The following is a 6,739-nucleotide window of genomic DNA, read 5'->3' as shown; positions in this document are numbered from 1 at the left end:
TCTCAAGCAACTGAAAAAGGAAGAACATTCCAACCCTAAACCCAGTAGAAGAAAAGAAATAACCAAAATTAGAGCAGAATTAAATGAAGTCAAAAACAAAAGAATTATACAACAGATAAATAAATCAAAAAGTTGGTTTTTTTGAAAAGGTCAATAAAATAGATAAAGCTTTGGCTAACCTAACCAGGAAAAAAAGAGTAAAATCTCTAATCTCATCAATCAGAAATGACAAAGATGAAATAACAACAGACTCCTCAGAAATTCAAAAAATCCTTAATGAATATTAAAAGAATCTTTATTCTCAGAAATATGAAAATCTTAAGGAAATTGACCAATACTTGGAAGCACGTCACCTTCCAAGACTTAGCCAGAATCAAGTGGAAATGTTGAACAGGCCCATATCAAGTTCGGAAATAGCATCAACCATACAAAACCTCCCTAAAAGGAAAAGCCCAGAAACAGATGGCTTCACGTCAGAATTCTACCAAACCTTCAAAGAAGAATTAGTACGTATATTACTTAACCTGTTCCAAAATGTAGAAAAAAGAAGGAAGACTACCCAACACATTCTATGAAGCAAACATCACCCTGATCCCCAAACCAGGAAAAGACCCAACAAGAAAAGAAAATTATAGACCAATATCACTAATGAATATAGATGCAAAAATATTCAACAAGATCCTAACAAACAGAATCCAGCAACACATCAAACATCATAACCAAGTCGGGTTTATCCCAGGGTTTCAAGGCTGGTTCAATACACATGAATCTATAAGTATAATTCAGCACATAAACAAATTAAAAAACAAAGACCATATGATTCTTTCAATTGATGCAGAAAAAGCTTTTGATAATATCCAGCATCACTTCCTGATCAGAACACTTAAGAAAATTGGTATAGAAGGGACGTTTCTTAAACTGATAGAGGCCATCTACAGCAAACCAACAGCCAATATCGTATTGAATGGAGTTAAATTGAAATCATTTCCACACAGATCAGGAACCAGACAAGGCTACCCATTGTCTCCACTGCTCTTTAACATTGTAATGGAAGTTTTAGCTGCCGTAATTAGGGAAGAAAAAGCGATCAAGGGTATCCATATAGGGTCAGAAGAGATCAAACTTTCACTCTTCGCAGATGATATGATTGTATATCTGGAAAACACCAGGGATTCTACTATAAAACTCTTGGAAGTGATCAAGGAATACAGCAGCATCTCAGGTTACAAAATCAACATTCATAAATCGGTAGCCTTTATATATACCAACAATTGTCAAGCTGAAAAAACAATTAAGGACTCTATTCCATTCACAGTAGTGCCAAAGAAGATGAAATATTTGGGAGTTTATCTAACAAAGGACATGAAAGATCTCTATAAAGAGAACTATGAAACTCTAAGAAAAAAAATAGCTGAAAATGTTAACAAATGGAAAAACATACCATGCTCACGACTGGGAAGAATTGACATTGTTAAAATGTCCATACTACCCAAAGCAATATACAATTTTAATGCAATCCCTATTAAAGCTCTACTGTCATGCTTTAAAGATCTTGAAAAAATAGACTTCTGGAACAGAATAGAGAACCAAGAGATGAATCTAGCTACTTACCATTATTTGATCTCTGACAAGCCAATTAAAAACATTCAGTGGGGAAAAGATTCCCTATTTAACAAATGGTGCTGGGTGAACTGGCTGGCAACCTGTAGAGGACTGAAAGTGGACCCACATCTTTCACCATTAACTGAGATAGACTCTCACTGGATTAAAGATTTAAACTTAAGACATGAAACTATAAAAATACTAGAAGAGAGTGCATGTTTACATGGATGGAGGTGGAACATATTCTTCTTAGTAAAGTGTCTCAAGAATGGAAGAAAGAGTATCCAATGTTCTCAGCTCTACTATGAAACTAATTTACAGCTATCACATGAAAGCTATAACCCAGTTATAACCTAAGAATAGGGGGAAGGGGGAGAGGGAAGGGAAGGAGGGGGGAGGGAGCATGGGTGGAGGGAGGGTGATTGGTGGGATTACACCTGCGGTGCATCTTACAAGGGTACATGTGAAACTTAGTAAATGTCGAATATGAATGTCTTAACACAATAACTAAGAAAATGCCAGGAAGGATATGTTAACCAGTGTGATGAAAATGATCGCATTTTGTATCCCAAATGATTAGTCTAAAGAGCCAGTTAAAGGGACTTGCAGAATGATAAATGGGTTGAACCAGGGAAAGGACAGGGTTTGATGGGTTTGAGATGATGAAAATTGAGCTGGGGGTGGCCATCAAACAAAACTCTACTAATTCATCCTGGCTCAGGTACCCCCTTCTCTGTAGAGCCTTTCTGAACTGCATGAGTCAATATCACCGCTCCATCCAACACCTTGTCTATCATAGGAATGTTCTTGGACTTTCTTTACATCTGATTTATGTGCTAGATATTTTTTAAATTTTATTTTATTATTAAATCATAGCTGTGTACATTAATGCGATCATGGAGCACCATACACTGGTTTTATAGATCAGTTGACATATTTTCATCACACTGGTTAACATAGCCTTCCTGGCATTTTCTTATTTATTGTGTTAACATTTATATTCTACATTTAGTAAGTTTCACATGTACCCTTGTAAGATACACCATAGGTGTAATCCCACCAATCACCCTTCCTCTCCCCCTTCCCCATATTCTTAGGTTATAACTGGGTTATGGCTTTCATATGAAAGCTATCACTTCATATGAAACTTTATATGAAGCTTCATATGAAACTTCATATGAAAGCTAAATTAGTTTCATAGTAGGGCTGTGTACATTGGATACTTTATCTTCCATTCTTGAGATACTTTACTTAGAAGAATATGTTCCAGCTTATGTGTTAGATTTTTATTGCTTAGTCACATTAGTTCCTTCTCCCTTTAGGCAAAAGGGAGGATTAACTTTCCTGCATCTTCATGCAATTAGGTGGGTTCATGTAACTCATTCTAGCCAATGGGTTGGGAAAAGAAGTGAAATGTATTATTTCTGAGCCAAAGCATTTAATCACTGGTATGAGGCCTTCTACTGTTCTCTTTCCCTGCTGCAGCAATTGCATGAAAGTGAAAAGTACCAGAGTCAGTGAGCACGGAAGACAATTTGTTTTAGAGAGTTGCTTGGACCCATAGCCGACTTAGCATGGCAAGAAGGCACCTGGGTGATTGTGTTTAACTACTAAGATTTTGCTGGTGTTGTTACTCCAGCATAACCTAGACGTTTTTGACTAACACAAGTTAATCCTCCATCATGATCAAAGATGGCAAACATTAATTATCAATTAGCGTCAACCATTGTCTCATCCTGCAGACATGATGTACCTTATTAATCTGTCAGTGAACTTTTATCCTTTGAGCCTCAAAATCTTTCTCAGGGACTCATGCAGTCACTATTAATTGATCAGATCTGGAAAATTAGGGGAAACCCACTAAAGTTATTCCACTGCAGTCAGCACAAATCTAAACTTCTTACCACAGCCTGCAAGAGTGCACGAGAGCTGGACCTACCCTCCTCTTCAATCACATTTCCTACTATTTGCTTTCTTGATCACTCTGCTCCATCCACATTGGCCTTTTCAGTTCCTCAAATACACCACGAACACTCCAGTCTCGAGTTTTTTACATTTAGGGCATCTTTTTTTGTGCAAGCTTGGCTCGGATGTCACCTCCTCAGGCTGACCTTCCCTGTCTACCTTATTAGAAGTACCCTACAGCCTCTGCCCACTTCCTCAATAATAGTAAAATACAAGTCTGTTTTTTTTGTGTTGTTGTATTTCTAGCACTTAGAGCAGTGTCTGGAACATAGAGGAGCTTACCAAATATTTCTTGAAGCAATGAAAGCCACCGATATGCCAATCTTGAGCTAGACCATAATCCCTGATGAGAGAGGGTAGTTGCTGTCCATCTTTGGCTTGTCCTCATCACTTAGTCCCTGTAGTGTGTACTGAAGGTACATGGTGGATTCACATGTGTGCCTCTGTCCTTCTTTCACCTTCATATGGTTTCTTAAGATGCTTCTCCTTTTTTATCTCCTTTTCCTTCCCTCTCCACATCCTCGACAAGTCTCTTTCTTACCTAGACCAGGGCCATGGCCAATGCCATGCCTTCTAGGGCAGCAGAACTCTGTGGCTGGAAATGGGCTTTGGCTTGTACTCACATCCACATTCAGCACCTACTCCTTTTCTACAGGAGCTGGTGCTCAGCTCAGTCAGCTCTTGGCTAGACCTTTCTACCCATACCTTAGAGTCCCCAATTTTTATCCTTTGAGTATTTTAAAGAGAAAGGTTTTGCCTTTGAAATAGACTGTAAGGCATGTTCAGGCAGAAAGGGGCTCTCTGGAGGAGGTCTTGGAAGATGGGACTCAGAAGGGATGCCTCATTAGGATTGTCATGCAAATGTGGCAAATCATTGAGAATGTCACGCTTCTGTCCCAGTGAGGAGAGATAATTGCATTCTTCAGAAGAATGGGATGATGTAGAGGAAGGGTTGTAATTGACGCCATGTCATGAAACAAGTGTGGAACTTAAAACCAGAAGTCCTGAGATCTAAATTCAGGACCCAATAGTAGACATGTCTGCCATCCATTTGAGCCTCTGTGCACTCTTTTCTAGAATAGAGTGATGCTCTCCTATGTTCATCACATCTTTTTGGTTGTAAGGGATAGAAATTAGCTTAAGCTAACATAAACAGATTAAAGGGGTTTTATTATAAGGATGCAAGGATACTCACAGAAAGCCAAGGGCACAAATGCAGTCAGGTCAAGAATGGACTAGGACAAGAGTCTGAGAAGTGTTACAACTCAAGAAATATTTTCTGCTTTTCCCAGAGATTCTACCTTATTCTTCTTTCTCCTGTTTCTCTATCCACATGGAAGTATATTGCTACTCCTTCACTTCCAAGTTTGCATCTTACACATTTAGCCACACTGTAATACCAGATTTCAAGAACAAAGGCTCTGATTGCCTAGACTTGCTGTGGGTGTCTACCACTAGGTCCAGATAGCCATGGACAAAGGAGGTGGGGGTCACACAGTAAAATTATGGCTTCGAGGATCTACTTTTAGGAGCTGGATGCTGTATCTAGAGAAGAAACTATAATGTGGGGGTTAGGCCAATAATCCAAAAGTGTCTTTGTGAGTAGTATATCACTGAATAAACTCTCTGGTACCGTAAACCAGAGAATGGTGCTCATTTCTATTTAGACTAAATAGCTACGTCACAGTGATACTATAAGGAATCAAGGCATAGTTTCCTTTGCAAATCTAAAATTGTCTAGTGAGTAATCAAGGTTTGAATCTATACATTTAAAGTTGCCTTATTGTAGGACTCAAAATTTTCAGGAAGCTGTAAGAATCAACATTTTCCATCCTCGTGGAATGGATGAAGTTGGTGGTCATCCTTTCCATACCTTAGCAGTCTCCAAGGCCCCCAACCTCCCCAAGTCCAATGAAAGCTTTCAAAGGTGATCTTCTTAAAAGAAACTATGATGAAATTCAGCGAAGACTGGTTAATTAGAACTCCACTGGTTTCACATTTTTGCTAGATCAAGAATCAGGAAGGGCTCAAAATTATCTTGGTATCTCTTAATGACAAGAAAAATCTAATTAAAATGTGACTTTGAACAGGTCACTTAACCTCCCTAAGACTCAGTTTCTTTATCTGTAAAACAGGGATTGACTTTTTGTATGGATATTGGAACAATTAAATGACATTAGCTTTGACATATGGTAAGGACTGTCAACTACAGTGTTGAAGATGATGGTGATTGTAGTGATAGTAATAGTAATACTAGTGATGATGATGGTGGTAGTGGAGGTGTTCGTGATGATGGTGGCAGAGTTCAAGGTAGTCATGCCGGCAGGCAGTGGTAGTGATGACAGTGGTGGTGATAATGGGAGTGGGGATGATGGTGGTGGTGGTGATGGTAGCACTGATGGAGTAGTGATGATTAATTATGACAGAACCAAGAATGTATAAATATTGCTCAATACATAGTAGTCATCCAATGAATAAATAAAGAGAATACATAATTTTCAGATCACCCCAAGGGCATTAGTCACTATTTACATATCAACCATGGATGTGACCAATGCAAATCATGCTCAAATGTTCATTAAAGGCCTGGTACAATGGCTCATGCCTGTAATCCAAGCACTCTGAGAATCCAAGGTGGGAGGATTGCTTGAGCTCAGGAATTCCAGACCAGCCTGAGCAAGAGTGTAACCATATCTTTATCAAAAATAGAAACAAAAATTTAGCCAGGTATGGTGGTAGGCACCTGTAGTCCCAGCTACTTGGCTTGAACCCAGGTCTCTGAGGTTGCTGTGAGCTAGACTGATGCCACAGCACTCTAGCCTGGGGAAACAAGAGTCTCATTCTGTCTCACACACAAAAGAAGTGTTCATTAAAGCAGATCCTCTAAAACCTTAAACTAACCACTTTGTATGAAGTGGAAAAAAGAGGAATAAATATGAATTTTAGTTCCTACATGTACTTAAAAGGAATAAAATTACATGTCTTTTAAATAATCATGCAACAAATACATACTTTCTTTTGTCTTCTTTCCAATTAGCTTGCTACATGAAGTCACACATCATTAACTCAAATTTCATCCTCAAATATTCACATTTCTAAATTTGTTATCATTTGACTGTAAGATTTGGTCCTGTCTTCATACTATTTTAACCTCCAAAGGTCTGTGTAAAAC

The sequence above is a fragment of the Nycticebus coucang genome, chromosome 14 (genome assembly GCF_027406575.1).
Source record: "Nycticebus coucang isolate mNycCou1 chromosome 14, mNycCou1.pri, whole genome shotgun sequence".
Lineage (NCBI taxonomy): Eukaryota > Metazoa > Chordata > Mammalia > Primates > Lorisidae > Nycticebus > Nycticebus coucang.
The sequence above is the reverse complement of the archived record's forward strand: the minus strand, read 5'-3'. Positions refer to the sequence as shown.